At 44.1% G+C, this 16983-nt stretch overlaps 1 protein-coding gene across 5 annotated transcripts in view; it reads left to right on the top strand.

Moving 5' to 3' along the window:
* ZNF280D (zinc finger protein 280D) overlaps positions 1 to 16983 on the top strand; it is a 3097091-nt gene that overhangs the window by 2185764 nt on the left and 894344 nt on the right. The gene's annotated exons all lie outside the window — the stretch shown is intronic.

Consider the following 16983-nt stretch of genomic DNA (forward strand, 5'->3'; position numbering starts at 1 on the left):
GAGAGCTATAGAAAAGGTGCCAACTATGGAACAAGGCCAAGGATTTTACTCCCGGCTTTTCCTGGTACCAAGAAAAGAAAATCAATGGAGACCTATTCTCGACTTGTCCGCACTGAACACATACCTCATTGTTCCAAAATTCAAAATGCTGACCCTCCAGCAGCTTCTTCCCATGCTGGACAAGGAGTCTTGGCTGGTGACTCTAGATCTCAAGGAGGCATACCTGCACATCCCTATACGACCAGATTGCAGAAGACACCTCAGATTTCTTGCAGGATCAGAGCATTATCAATTCTCAGCATTGCCCTTTGGCTTATCTACTGCTTCCAGAGTATTCACGAAATGCCTGGCATCAGTAATTGCTCATTGCAGACTTCAGGGAATTCAAATTTACCCATACCTGGATGACTGCCTAATACAAGCGGACAACAAGGAAAAATTAACAAAAGATTTGGAAAATGTCATACAACTGTTGCAAGCCTTGGGATACACAGTCAACATGCAGAAGTCAAGACTAGTACCATCCCAAAGGATAACATTCTTGGGGGCAGAACTGGACACATCAACTCAGATGGCCTTTCTCACAGAAGAAAAACAAAAGCAACTACCAGGCTATTTCATGTCATTAACAAAACAAACTCAGCTTACTGCAAGGAAAGTCCTGCAAGCCCTGGGTTACATGGCATCCTGCATAATATTGATTCCGCATGCCAGGCTACATATGAGAAAGTTACAATGGTACCTAAGGAATGTATGGTCACAACACCAGCACAGTCTAGAAGACCAGATTCCAATAATTCCATGCCTGAAGCAAGAATTCCTGTGGTGGGCTCAGGCCTGTCAGTTGAACAGAGGCTTGCCTTTCCACAAACCACAGCCAAGCCAGACCATCACTACGGACGCCTCAGACCTAGGATGGGGGGCTCACATGGTGGACAAGTGTATACAAGGCCTATGGACCCAAGACCAGCTGAATCTACACATAAATCTAAAGGAGATGCTGGCAGTGAAATATGCGATCCAGGCATTCAGACCACTCCTTCAACAGGGCCATCTGCTCATAAGGACGGACAATACCACAGTCATGTGGTACATCAACAAACAGGGAGGTACGCATTCATATCCTCTATGCCAGATGGCAATGGACCTGTGGAATGTGGCCCTGAACCTCAACATTCTACTTCAGGCCAGATTTGTACCAGGAAAAGAAAATTCTCTAGCAGACACCTTAAGCAGAACTACCACGGATGCTCACGAATGGATGCTGCATCCAGATATTTTCAAAGCCATAACAAAGAAATGGGGACTACCACAGATAGACCTGTTTGCTTCCCCACACAATCACCAATTGAAGAAATTCTGCACAAGAGCATACCACCCACTTGCTTGGAGGGTGGATTCACTTTTCCTTCAGCTGGAAAAACCTGACAGCATATGCATTCCCACCTCTTCCCTTGATGTACAAAGTTCTACTGAAGATCAAAGAGGATCAACCAAGGGTAATTCTGATAGCTCCAGTCTGGCTGAGGCAACATTGGTACCCGCTACTGAGAAGCATGTCTCGGACACACGCATGGCATCTACCTCTGTCCCTTACTACTAACACAGGACAACTACAAGATCCTACATCCAAACTTGAAAACACTGCAGCTAGCTGCTTGGAATATTGCATAACACAAAGCAACCCAGATTTATCTCAGAGGGTTAAGGACATTATCCTGGAGGCACGCAGACCCTCCACAAGGAAGACTTATTCCGCCAAGTGGAAAAGATACCTCATTTGGAGTGCAGCAAAGGGAGAAAATGTCTCATTGGCAAACATAGCACACATCCTGGAATATTTAGCAGAGCTGTTCCATGATGGCCTGTCTTACTCCTCCATTAAGATTCATGCATCAGCAATTTCAGCAGAATACAACTTGGATCCTCCTGTCTTCTCTCATCCTCTACTCAGGCAGGTCTTGAGAGGAATCAAAAATGTAAAGCCTCCAAGGAAGCCGCCTTTACCTACATGGGACCTCAACTATGTGCTGGAAAAGTTAACTCTTCCCCCTTTTGAACCAGCAGCAACATCAGAATTACAATTCTTGTCTTGGAAAACTGCTTTCCTACTAGCAATCACTTCAGCAAGAAGGGTTTCTGAGTTACAGGCATTAATGGCAGTACAACCCTTCCTTATCTTTCATCAGGATAGAGTCTCTCTGAGAACCAACCCTACCTTTATGCCAAAAGTGGTCTCCAGAGTATCATTGAACCAAGCTATTCATTTACCTACATTCTTCCCCAACCCACAGAACAGGGGGGAAAGACTGCTACATACCTTGGATGTGCACAGACAGTTACGCTACTATCTGGACAGAACTAAGACCAGCAGAAAAACTGACCAGCTTTTGGTAGCATATGCAACAGGAATGCAATGAAAAGCAATTTCAAAACAGACAATCTCAAAATGGATAGGAAATTGCATTTGTTTTTGTTACTCTTTTCATGGAAAGACAACTCCTGATAATATCAGACCTCATTCCACAAGAGCTACAGCCACCACTACAGCTTTCCTACGAGGAGTGGCTACCAAAGACATTTTAGAAGCTGCTACTTGGAGCTCCGTGCATACATTTGCCAAGCATTACAACCTTCCTTTATATTCTAGATCCCGAGCAGGCTTTGCAACTGCTGTTTTACAAGGGATCTTAACTACACCATCTTTATCTTAGTGCCTCCTCCCCCAGTTTGGCTATGGTATTCTACCCATATGTTAGGACTGCAGATGTATCCTTGAAGGACATAGTACAGTTTTGTACCTACCATAAATGTAGATGTCCGAGAGGTATGCATCTGCAGTCAGGATTACCCACCCTCCTTCCCCTCTGTGGTACTCCTAGGGTATTTACCCATCTTTCAGCTAGTTGGGGGAATCTGTTATGGTGTATTTGTTTGTATATATGTATATATATATATATATATTTTTTATATTGTTTGCTCTCAGCTGTTTGGAACTATTTGCATTTATCCAAATTTAGCCTTACTAGAGGGCACCTGGCATCTGGGGCAAGAAACACTGAGGAAAATGGCGTCGGCTGATGCCTTTATACCCAATAAACAGCAGCTATGACGTCGGGTGAAGTGCGACATCAGCCGAGGCCAGACCCAGACTTTGGAATCCGGCCGACCGAAGGGCTGCCTGAGGCAGGACAACCCATATGTTAGGACTGCAGATGCATACCTCTCGGACATCTACATTTATGGTAGGTACAAAACTGTACTTTTTCAGAGGAGGCCCATGGAGAAATGCTCTGGATGCATGCCTTTCTGACGTGGGAGGAAACCGGCACACCTAGAGGAAACCCACATGAATACAGGAAGGACATGCAGACTCCGCACAGAAAGCACTCCAGCCAAGAATCGAACCGGAGAACCTCTTGCTGTGAGGCGACAGTGCTACCACTGCTCTGTCATATAAGTGATGTATGGCATACTTTAAAGGAACCTAAAGGCTTTGGCATACTGGCCGGATGTCTGGCCACCCTTGGCAGGGGGTCCCTATTGTAATGAATACTGCAACAGTGAAGACAAGGACATGTCTACCATTATGGTAAGCTTTTACAGAACTGTACTTTCTTAGTAGTACTGAAGTCCATGATGTCTCCTGAAGAGTTTGCAGACAAGTGTGTCTACGGAACACAGTTTTTGCCTAAGGACTACCACATAGTAGCTGTGTGTGTGTGTGTGTGTGTGTGTGTGTGTGTGTGTGTGTGTGTGTGTGTGTGTGAAACCCCACAACTTGTTTTTTCAGCATTGTACCATCTATTACATGAAAACTTTGTTTCATCATACCCAAAACCTGAAGGCTTTCTTTCAAAGTAAAAAGCTTGTGCAGTTATCACAAGGGGCATTTGCATCTCCCCAAACTGGAAAGCAGTTTCAATCTTAAATATGAAATACCTTCTGAAAAAGAGAGGATACAAAGAATGTTAGAACCCCCCCCCAAAAAAAAATGGTACCTAAAGAAGCAGTAGGGAAAGAACACAGGGTTGTTAGTGGCTGCTTCAGAATGAAACCTGAAGATATTGGGTCCTGTGATGTGTTTAGTTTGCCCTGTTCCTTCTGTGTTCAGTAACTGGTAATCTGGATCCCTGCTGTGTTTGCCCTGCAAAGACATACAGTAGGACTCTCTTATTTGCTACTTCTGTTGATGATAACAAGACATCTGGTTGGATGGCAGTTTCCAGGTGCTGTTGTCAAATGTCTGTCCTTTGATTGTTTTTTCTGTGCCTTCACAGAGTACAGGATTAAGCTTTGATTTCCTGAAAAGAGGCTAGAAGAATTAGAACGCCTTGTCATTGTTTAGGAGCAGACAACCCCCACCTCCCCAGAGGCCTCATTTCTTCTGGCATTTAGATTATTGTCCCAGGGATGGACATCCCTACCCCCACCCACTCTGCCTTTGTTTAATTTCTCCAAATGCTTAGGTTTTTACTTACCTTCATGGGAATGGACCCAATTCCTAAGTTTTAGGGCATAATTAAAGTTCATAGGTAGATACTAGGCTATCTGCCTGAAGGCATTTATAAGCCTGGCCAGAGTGTGTTGGCTTTCGCTGCCCTCTTAGATTAGTTCCCTGTGCCTCTGTCCAGCAGAGCCACTGAAGTGATCCCCGGGGTAAACTTTCTGTTTCCCATCCACTCGTCAAGGTTTGTCTTGAAGAGTGTTAGCGAGGAGCTCTGCCTAATGAAATCATCAGTTTTGCTTCACTTTCTGACATTTGATACAGGTGGTCTTCTCAGCACCTGAGTTTACCCAGAATTGCCCCTTTTTTGCAGTTCATAAGGGGTTATCAGTAGCGTATTTACATATATTTGTAGATTATTTATTAGCCCAGTTGCTGCTAGTACAGCTGGAATTATCTCTGTATCTTTATTCCACATTGCTCTAGTTTCTGTTTGCAAATCTCTGAGATTTTAGAAATTTATCTTTCAATTCATAAGTCTTTGTAGTCATTGGGTGTAGCAGTTTCAATAATCAAAGCTATATCTGTCTTTTTCTGTTGAATTACTATGTCCAGTCTGATGTTCTTCATGTTTCACTGTTGCAGTAATTACATTTGGGTAATCTGCTGGCAGGTTGTCCTCAGTCGGCCTGAATTCCAAAGTCTTGGGTCCTGCGTCTGTTGCTGTCTTCTCTTCCATGACGTCAGGTCGTATAAAACATGCAGCCGTCACCATTTTCTTAGTCTTTCTTGCCGCACGGTGCCCGAAGCAGAAGCATTTCGCAAGTGCCGGTCGGCCGACTACTGAAATATTAGAGTTTGAGTTTCAGAACTGAAGTCTTCACTAAAGCTAAGTACCCAGTTGGAAAACGTTTTTTTTCTTGTTTTTTACCGATGTCAGAAAAAGTTAATAATTGTATTACTTGTGGGAAGCAAATTACCTCATAAGGATTTCCATTTATACTGTATTCCTTGCCTAGGCCCTGATCACAATGTGCCTGGCTGTCTGTTTTGTGCTAGATTTAACCAACACACTATTAAGCGTCGGTATATTTTGTCATCAAAGTATTTTGGAAACAGATTTAACTACCCAGAAATGTTGTTGGATAGCAGTCCGACTACCCGGAGTACATAAAAAACACAAAGAAAAGGACAGAGAAAGGCAGTCAAGATCCAAAACCAACGACGAAGCTTCTCCTAAGCCAGTCACCGATAGTCAGTGAGGCGCTTTCGCAGCCCCCGATACCCACTACTTTCGAGTTGCAGGCCTTTACCGACACCCATGTGGAATCCGGCATGCAGCAAAGATACTCAAGGTATTGGACCGATGGATGTATCTCCCTCGGATGGGTCTGGAGCCGCTGAGCAGGCACCGGCTTCTGAGGGTGTATTCAGACCCCAACATTTGTATATCAAACCGACGACTGCTGCAAATCCAAAGACAAAAGCAACTTCTAAAACTAAAAAACTGAAGCATGAGCCACGTGCACAGGCCTCTATGCCTAAAAAAACAGACAATCAAAATGGCTGAAGACCTTATTACCTTGATCAGGGGTACCCATCCCCCTCCAGATAAGAGGCCTAGGCAAGACACTGATTATGAATCTTCAGATCAGGTTTCTATTTCTTCTGATTCCTCTTCTGATCAGGAATTATCTATACCTCCCTATGAGGATTCTGATGCTGAGGAGTCTATTCCATCTGCATCTCATCCTGAGGATTATTCATTTGTAGAAACCTTGCATACTTTGAGGGAGCATTTCCACTGGGAGAGTCAAGACTTCTCAGAATCAAAAAAGAGGCTCAGGGATTTCCTCCTTCTCCCTCAGCACAAGCCTTTAGCCATTCCCCCTGTTTTAGACATTGTGGATGATGTGTTTTCGGAGTCGAGCTTGACCCCTGACTCCTTCCCTCCGGCTCCCAGTAAGCCTGACAGATATTACAGGGTACCTGACTCACATAATTTTTTATTTAGAAACCCTGCTGCTGACCCTGAAACTATTTCACAGGGTCCAAAGGGAGTTAAGGCCTCAACAGCAAAAAAATCCTACACCCTCTGACAGAGATTCAAGGCCACTAGACAGATGGGGAAAAAAGGTGTATACATCTGCAACCTTGGCAGTCAGGGCCTTAAACTGTCAATTTCATATGCTTAAGTACCAACAACATTTTATGGGGTTGCTGAAGCAGAAAATGATGTTGATTTCAGAATGTGCAGAAAATAAAGAATTGCAGGAATTATTGCATGCAGCTGAACAAGTTGGAAAGCATACTTTGCAATGTGGTTTTGATTCCTTAGAGGCCTCCTGCAGGGCCGCAGTTACTGGATCTGTGATTAGGAGGCATGCCTGGTTAAAGGAACAAAATTTGTCTGATCATGTTAAAGCTAAATTGCTAGATGCACCATTACAGCATGATTCTCTGTTTGGTATTAAGGCAGAAGAGGTTTTAAAGAAAATGGAAGACAAAGCTAAGTCTATGCAAACTGTTAAAAACTTCTTACAAGTGCAGCCACCAAGATTCAGTAGACACTGGCCTACAAAAAAATTGGTCCTTTCCTGTGTCAGACAGAGCTCAAAGGGGCAAATCCAGACGCCCTAAGGGTTCCAGATACCAGGCGCAAGATTAATACAGGTCAATGCAATGGTGCGCTTCCACCTCCAAATCTGGAGGAGATAAAGCGCAAACCTACAGAAAGCAATCCCAATGACTTCCCTCTGCCTACACCAAGCACTTATCTTTTGGCAGCATCCATAGGGGGGAAAATTAGCACTTTTTGCTCAAAATTGGCAGTTAATAACCCAGGACAAGTGGGTACTAAACATTGTATCACAGGAATACAGATTCCATTTCCACACTCAGCCAATGGCAAATGGTTGGCCAGATCTGCCTAAAAATCAATGGGCAGAGGCACAGAAACAGGTTACGTCCCTCATGGATATGGGGGCCATTCAGACAGTAGCAGAACAGGAAAAAGGACAAGGTTTTTACTCAGTACTGTTCTTGGTACCCAGAAAGGACAAGGCCTGGTGGCCAATACTGGATTTATCGATTTTGAACACATACCTGGACATTCCAGAGTTCAAGATTGACTTTGCAGCAGCTTCTGCCAATGCTGGGCAAGAATGCTTGGCTGGTGACTTTAGACCTAAAAGAGGCATACCTGCATATCCCAATAAGACAATCATGCAGAAGATACCTCAGATTCAAGGCTGGCTTAATGCATCACCAATTCTCTGCACTGCCCTTTGACTTGTCTACTGCGCCAAGGGTCTTTACAAAGTGCCTGGCACCAGTAATTCCATTTTGCAGACAAAGAAGTATACAAATATATCCTTACTTGGACGACTGTCTCATTCAAGCAGAGAACAAGGACACTCTTCTTCGACACGTGGCATTTGTGAAAAGGCTTCTAGCATGCCTAGGGTACACAATAAACAAAAAGAAATCACAACTGGTACCCTCTCAAAAGAGAACTTTCCTGGCTGCAAGCTTGGATACAACTGCCCAGATGGCTTACCTCATGCCAGACAAGCAAAGGCAACTGACTACTTACTTCAAACTGATGGCAACAAAAACCCAGTCTTCTGCAAGACAAATTCTGCAGGCTCTGGGCTTCATGGCATCCTGCATCCTACTAATTCCATATGCAAGACTGCATATGAGGAAACTTCAATGGTACCTAAAAAGTTTATGGAGTCAACATTCACACAGTCTGGAAACAATGAATGTTCTTCGTGTTTCACTGTTGCAGTCATTACATTTAGGTAATCCTGCTGGCAGGTTGCCCTCAGCCGGCCTGAATTCCAAAGTCTTGGGTCCTGCGTCGGCTGCTGTCACCCCTTCCCTGACGTTAGTTTGTCAGAGGTATAAAAGAAGCAGCTGACGCCATTTTCTTCAGTCTTTCTTGCCGCGCTCTGCCCGAAAAAGAAGCAGTTCGCAAGTGCCGGTCAGCCGACTCCTGAGATTTTCGTGTTTTAGTTTCAGATCCGAAGTCTTCAATAAAGCTAAGTACCCCGTTGGGGAAACTTTTTTCTTGCTCCAGACCGATGTCAGAAAAAGTTAATTGTATTTCTTGTGGAAAGCAAATACCTCATAAGGATTTTCATTCTTACTGTATTCCTTGCCTAGGCCCTGATCACAATGTTACTGGTTGTCGGTTTTGTGCTAGATTTAACCAACACACTATTAACCGTCGTTATGATTTTGCTTTAAACTTTTTTGGACGCCGATTTAATTATCCTGAAATGTCGGATAGCCATCCGACTACTGAAGTTTACAAAAAACACAAATAAAAGGATAGAGAGAAACAACCGAGGCCCAAAACCGACGACAAAGCTTCTCCTAACCCAGTCGCCGATTCTCAGTGAGGCACTTACGCAGCCCCTGACGCCCGCTACTTTAGAGTCGCAGGCTGCTACCGATTCTCACGTGGAGTCGGCTATGCCACTGGATACTCAAGGTATTGGAGCCTTGGACGCTAATCCCTCAGATGGGTCCGGAGCCGCTGAGCAGGTACCGGCTTCTGAGTGTGTATTCAGACCTAAACCTCTTTACATTAAAACGACTTCAGCTTCAAAGGCAAAGACTAAATCACCTTCTAAAGCAAGGAAACAAACTCAAGAGCCACATGGACAGGCCTCTTTGCCCAAATAACAGATGCTCAAAATGGCCGAAGACTTGATTACCTTGATCAGGGGTTCCCATCCCCCTCCTGATAAGAAGCCTAGGCAAGACACTGACTATGAATCTTCAGATCAGGTTTCTATTTCTTCTGATTCCTGTTCTGAGCAGGAATATTCTCTTTCCCTCTATGAGGATTCTGATGCTGAAGAATCTATACCTTCAGCATCTCCTCCTGAGGACTATTCCTTTGGGGAAACCTTGCATACCACGAGGGAGCATTTCCACTGGGAGAGCCAAGATTTTTCAGAATCTAAAAAGAGGCTCAGGGATTTTCTTTTACTTCCTCAGCACAGGCCTCTAGCCATTCCACCTGTGTTAGACATTGTAGATGATGTGTTTTTGGAGTCTAGTCTGACCCTGACTCCTTACCCCCAGCACTTGTTAAGCCTGACAGATATTACAGGGTTCCTGACTCTCACAAATTTCTTTTTAAAAACCCTGCTGCTGACCCAGAAACTATTTCACAGGGTCCAAAGGGAGTTAAGGCTTCCACTGCAAAAAACCCAACCCCCTCTGACAGAGATTCAAGGGCACTGGATAGATGGGGAAAAAAGGTTTACACATCTACAACTTTGGCTATAAGGGCCTTAAACTGTCAATTTCATATGCTTAAGTATCAGCAACATGTCATGGGATTGCTTAAACAGAAAATGTTAGATTCTGAATGTGCAGAAAACAAGGAAATGCAGGATTTATTGTATGCAGCAGAACAAGTTGGAAAACATACTTTGCAATGTGGTTTTGATTCTTTGGAGACCTCCTGCAGGGCAGCAGTTACGGGTTCTGTAATTAGGAGGCATGCTTGGTTAAAGGAACAAAATCTGCTTGATCATGTTAAAGTTAAATTACTAGATGCACCTTTACAGCATGATAGTTTGTTTGGTGTTAAGGCAGAAGAGGTGTTAAAGAAAATGGAGGACAAAGCTAAATCTACGCAAACTGTCAAAGATTTTTTACAAGTACAGCCACCTAGGTTTAGTAGACACGGGCCTACAAAAAATTGGTCCTTTCCCGTGTCAGACCTCAAAGGGGCAGATCCAGATGCCCTAGGGGCAGATCCCATTTGCAAGGTTCTTATAGGCCCAAGCAATGGGGTGCTTCTACCTCCAAAGCTGGAGAAGACAGATCACAAACATACAGAAAACAGTCCCAATGACTTCCCCCCTGCCTACACCAAGCACGTGTCTTCTGGCAGCACCCTTATGGGGAAAATTAGCACATCATAACCCAGGACAAGTGGGTTCTAAACATAGTGTCACATGGCTACAAGTTCCATTTCCATAATCTGCCAGGCAAACGGCTTTCTAGATCTGCCAAAAAATCAATGGGCAGAGGCACAAAAAACAAGTCTCATCCCTCATGGACATGGGGGCCATTCAACAAGTACCAGAGCAAGAGCAGGGACAAGGATTTTACTCAAGACTGTTCTTGGTACCCAGAAAGGACAAGGCCTGGAGGCCGATACTGGACCTGTCTATTCTGAACACTTTCCTGGATGTTCCAAAATTCAAAATGTTGACTTTGCAGCAGCTTCTTCCCATGCTGGGCAAGAATGCTTGGCTTGTAACTTTAGACCTAAAAGAGGCATACCTGCATGTTCCAATCTGACAATCATGCAGAAGATACCTAACATTCAAGGCTGGTTCAATGCATTACCAATTGTCTGCACTGCCCTTTGGCTTATCTACTGCGCCCAGGGTCTTTACAAAGTGCCTGGCACCAGTAATTGCATTCTACAGACAAAGAGGAATAAAAATATATCCTTACTTGGACGACTGTCTCATTCAAGCAGAGAACAAGGACATTCTTCTTCAACATCTGGCGTTTGTGAAAAGACTTCTAACATGCCTAGGGTACACAGTCAACAAAAAGAAATCAAAACTAGTACCCTCACAAGAGATAACATTCCTAGGTGCAAGCTTGAATACAACTGCCCAGATGGCTTATCTCACGCCAGACAAACAAAGGCAACTGACTACCTATTTCAAAATGTTGGCAACAAAGGCCCAGTTATCTGCAAGCAAAATTCTGCAGGCTTTGGGCTTCATGGCATCCTGCATCCTACTAATTCCATATGCAAGACTGCATATGAGGAAACTTCAATGGTACCTAAAAAGTGTTTGGACTCAACATTGTCACAGCCCGGAAAACAGTCATTACTCTCATTCCCTGCCTGCAACAGGAGTTTTGATGGTGGGCAAAGGCTTGTCACCAGAACAAGGGATAGCCATTCACATTACCTCCAGCCAGGCAGACACTAACAACGGATGCATCAGACTATGTCTGGGGAGCCCACATGGCAGGAAAATGCATTCAGGGCACATGGTCCTCAAACCAAATGCATCTGCATATCAATCAAAAAGAGATGTTAGCTGTTCAAAATGCCCTGACAGCCTTCAAGGACCTACTTCATCCGGGCCAACTACTGATAAAGACAGACAACACCACGGTCATGTGATATATAAACAAGCAGGGGGGCACACATTCTTACCCCCTTTGCAGACTAGCCATGACCTTGTGGGAGACTGCTTTGACTTACCAAGTACATCTGCAGGCAGAATTCCTGCCAGGAAAGGAAAATACTCTGGCAGACGAACTAAGCAGAAATCTCATGTATCCCCACAAGTGGAAGCTGGATTCACAAGTCTTCAGCATGATAACAAGGAAATGGGGATGCCCGGACATAGATCTATTAGCCTCCCCTCTCACTTACCAACTAAAAAGATTCTACACAACGACTTATCACAGACAAGCATGGAAAGTGGACGCCCTATCTTTTAGCTGGAAAAACCTATCGGTATATGCCTTCCTTCCACTGCCTCTCCTCCCCAAGGTGCTCCTAAAGGTCAGACAGGAGAAGCCAAAGATGATACTGATTGACCCAGACTGGCCATGCCAGTACTGGTATCCAGTACTAAGAAACTTATCTCTATACCCAGCTTGCACCTTACCTCAGATACCTCGACTACTGTCCCAGCAAAACAATAAGATCATGCACAACCAACTCAGGACATTAAACTTGGCAGCATGGCGGATAATGTAGTCATACAAAAAACACCTCTCAGTAAAGCTGTGATGGATGTCATTCTGGAAGCCAGAAGGCCTAGTACTAGAAAGTCTTATGCTGGAAAATGGAAGAGATTCTGTGCCTGGAACCAGGCAGAAGGAACTGATAGTGTTACCAAATATTCCTCAGATTTTTGCAATACTTAACTGAGATGCTGGTCAAGGGCCTATCTTTTTCATCAATTAAAATTCATGCCTCTGCCATTTCGGCTCATTACAATACAGACCCACCACTCTTTTCTCATCCTTTATTAAGGCAGTACCTCAGAGGAGCCAAAAATTTAAGGCCCCCAAGGAGACTACCAATACCTGCATGGGACCTCAACTATGTCTTGGAAAAGCTTACCCTGTCTCCTTTTGAGCCAGCTGCTACTGCTGATATGAAGTTTCTATCTTGGCAAACAGCTCTGCTCTTAGCCATTACTTCTGCAAGACGAGTTTCAGAGCTACAGGCGCTCATGGCTGTGGAACCTTTCATCATTTTTCATCCAGACAGGGTCTCCCTGAGGACAAACCCAACATTTATGCCTAAAGTAGTGTCCAGTGTGGCTCTTAACCAAGTCATCCATCTGCCAACCTTTTACCCAAATCCACAGAACAAGGGGGAGAGAATTCTGCATTCTTTTGACGTACACAGACAACGCAGATTCTATTTGGACAGAACCAAAGCTTTCAGGAAGACAGGGCAATTACTAGTGGCGTATGCTGCAGGATCACAAGGAAAGCCCATCTCAAAGCAGACTATTTCTAAGTGGTTAGGCCACTGCATTCGTTTCTGCTACTTACACCATGGCAAGCCAGTGCCTAAGGGCATTAGGCCTCATTCCACCAGAGCTGCAGCCACCTCAGCAGCCTTTCTCAGGGGAGTACCAACCAGAGACATTTTAGAGGCGGCTACTTGGAGTTCAGTGCACACCTTTACAAAGCATTATCATCTGCCACTCTACTCTAAGTCCAGGGCAGGCTTTGCCACTGCAGTTCTGCAGGGCCTCATAGCCGCTCCTACTGCTGTCTAGTTCCAGCCTCCCAACCATAGCTTTGGGACTCTACCCAAATGTATTGACTGCAACAGTGAAACACGAAGAACATAGTACATTTGTGTACACTAAATGTAGATGTTCGAGTGTATTCACTGTTGCAGTCCAGGTTACCCACCCGCCTTCCCCCTTTTTGCTTTTGGATCTTATCTTTCTTTCTCTGATTTATGCTACCTATGTGGTGTATTTGCTTATAGATGAAGGAAAAATTTATATTGGTGTATTTCTGAATATATATATATAAACTTTGGCTACCCTTTTTGGGGGCACCTGACATCTGGGGCAAGAAAAACTGAAGAAAATGGCATCAGCTGCTGCTTTTATACCCCTGACGACCTGACGTCAGGGAAGGGGCGACAGCAGCCGACGCAAGACCCAAGACTTTGGAATTCAGGCCGGCAGAGGGCAACCTGCCAGCAGGATTACCCAAATGTAATGACTGCAACAGTGAATACACTCGAACATCTACATTTATGGTAAGTGTACAACTGTACTTTCCTCTCATTCCCTGCCTGCAACAGGAGTTTCTGTGGTGGGCAAAGGCATGTCACCAAAACATGGGACTGCCCTTCACTCTACCCCCTGCCAGCCGTACCTTAACAAAAGACGCATCAGATTATGCCAGGGGGGGGGCCACATGGCAAGAAGATGCATTCAGGGCTTATGGACACCAAAACAAATGCATCTACATATCAACCAGAAAGAGATGCTAGCTGTTCAAAATGCCCTGACAGCCTTCAAGGACTTAATTCATACAGGACAACTACTGATAAAAACGGACAACATCACAGTCATGTGGTATATAAACAAGCAAGGGGGCACACACTCATACTCCCTTTGCAGATTAGCCATGGCACTGTGGGACACAGCTTTGACCTACCAAATACATCTTCAAGCTCAGTACCTGCCAGGAAAACAAAACACTCTGGCAGACTATTTAAGCAGAAACCTTATGGATCCTCACGAGTGGAAACTAAATCCACAAGTCTTCATCATGATAACAGAGAAATGGGGGAGCCCAGACATAGATCTATTTGCTTCTCCTCAAAATTATCAATTGAAAAGATTCTGCACAAGGACTTATCACAGACAAGCATGGAAAGTGGGCGCCCTATCCTTCAGTTGGAAAAACCTGTTTATGCCTTTCCTCCTCTGCCTCTTCTACCCAAGGTCCTCTTAAAAGTCAGACAATAGAAGCCAAAGATGATTTTAATTGCCCTGGACTGGCCCCACCATTGCTGGTACCCAATCCTAAGGAACTTGTATCAATACCCAGCTTGGACCTTGCCTTAAAGATCACAACTACTGTCCCAGGAAAACAATCCTATCCTGCACAATCAACTACAGACTCTGAACCTGGCAGCATGGCTGATCTTGTAGTCATACAAATAACACCTCTCAGTAAAGCTATGATGGATGTCATTTTGGAAGCCAGAAGGCCTAGTACTAGAAAATCTTATGCTGACAAATGGAAGAGATTCTGTGCTTGGAATCAAGCACAAGGAACTGATACAGCAGAACCAAATATTCCTCAGATATTACAATACTTAACTGAGATGCTTGACAAAGGCCTATCTTTCTCATCAATCAAAATCCATGCCTCTGCCATTTCGGCTCATTACAATACAGAGCCACCAATCTTTTCTCATCCTTTACTAAAGCAGTATCTTAGAGGAGCCAACAATTTAAAGCATTCTTGAAGATCACCATTGCCTGCATGTGACCTCAGTTATGTGTTGGAAAAGCTCACCCTGCCTCCATTTGAACCAGCTGCTACGGCTGATCTAAAGTTCTTATCATGGAAAACAGCTCTGCTACTAGCAATTACTTCAGCAAGAAGAGTTTCAGAGCTACAGGCCCTCATGGCTGTAGAGCCTTTTATCATGTTTTACCCAGACAGGGTGTCTCTGAGGACAAATCCTACTTTTATGCCTATGGTGGTTTCCAGTGTGGCTCTTAACCAAACAATTAATCTGCCAACTTTTTATCCAAATCCGCAGAACAAGGGAGAGAGAATTCTGCATTTCTTGGACATACACAGACAGCTAAGATTCTACTTGAGCAGGACTAAAGCTCTAAGTAAAACTGAGCAATTACTAGTGTCATATGCTGCAGGATCAGAAGGAAAGGCTATTTCAAAGCAGACAATTTCAAAGTGGATAAGCCACTGCATCTGTTTCTGCTACTTACACCATGGTAAACCTGTGGCCAAGGGCATTAGGTCTCATTCCACCAGAGCTGCAGATACTTTAGCAACCTTTCTCAGAGGAGTACCAACCAAAGACATTCTAGAGGCTGCTACTTGGAGTTCTGTTCAGACCTTTACAAAGCATTATCATTTGCCTGTCTACTCTTAAGTCCAGGGCAGGCGTTGCCACTGCAGTGCTGCAGAGCCTTATAGCCGCACCTAATCCTGTTTAGCTCCAGCCTCTCAACCATAGCTTTGGGATTCTACCCAAATGTAATGACTGCAACAATGAAACATGAAGAACATAGTACAGTTGTGTACACTTACCATAAATGTAGATGTTCGAGTGTATTCAGTGTTGCAGTCAAGGTTACCCTCCCGCCACCCCTCTGTCATTCTGAAATGTATCTTTCCTTCTCTGTCTTCTACAACCTATGTGGTGTATTTGCTTGTAGATGAAGGTAAAGTTTATATTGATGCATGTGTGTGTGTGTGTGTGTATATATATATATATATATATATATACACACACACACACACACACACACACATATATATATGTACGGGAAAAGCTGAAAGAGAATGATGATGATGATATATGTATATATATATATATATTTGCTAACTTTTTGGGGGCACCTGACATCAGGGACAAGAAAAACTAAAGAAAATGGCATTGGTGCATGTTTTATACCCCTGATGACCTGACGTCATGGAAGAGAAGACAGCAACCGACGCAGGACCCAAGGCTTTGGAATTCAGGCCGACTGAGGGCAACCTGCCAGCAGATTACCCAAATGTAATGACTGCAACAGTGAATACACTCTAACATCTACATTTATGGTAAGTGTGCACAACTGTACTTTTGCTTTTACCTTCTTAGTTGCTGGTATGGGGTGATCCCATGTAATCATTACTTCATCATTTTCGTCAATCTTTTGTGGTTCATGTTTGCAGTGTGTCTCAGCTGCCTCTATGTTGTAGTGTTGGTACATTGTTATTTCTTTCAGTTTAGAAATCCTCAGCCATAAATATATTGCACCATGCAACAAGATGTGTAACAGATGTTCATCATGTTTCACTGTTTCAGTCATTACACTTGGGTTATCCTGCTGGCAGACTACCCGCATTCGACCTGAATTCCAAAGTCCTGGTCCGGCGTCGGTTGCTGTCGCCTCTTCCCTGACGTCAGTGCACCAGGGGTATAAAAGATGCAGCCGATGCCATTTTCTTCAGTTTTTATTGCCCCAGATATCAGGTGCCCCCAAAACGGTAGGCTGTAAAAATTATGATCATAAAAAATTATGCACATCACCTTCATTTACAAGCAAATACACCACATAGGTACAGGTAAGTCCCAGCAAAGAAAAAGGTGGATGATGGGACGGTAACCTGGAGTGCAACAGTGAATACACTCTAACATCTACATTTATGGTAGGTACACAACTGTACTATGTTCATCGTGTTTCACTGTTGCAGTCATTACACTTGGGTTGAATCCCAAAGCTGAGGTTGGGCGG

Source organism: Protopterus annectens, chromosome 7.part1 (genome assembly GCF_019279795.1).
Source record: "Protopterus annectens isolate FY-2018-M chromosome 7.part1, PAN1.0, whole genome shotgun sequence".
In the NCBI taxonomy this organism is placed as follows: domain Eukaryota; kingdom Metazoa; phylum Chordata; order Ceratodontiformes; family Protopteridae; genus Protopterus; species Protopterus annectens.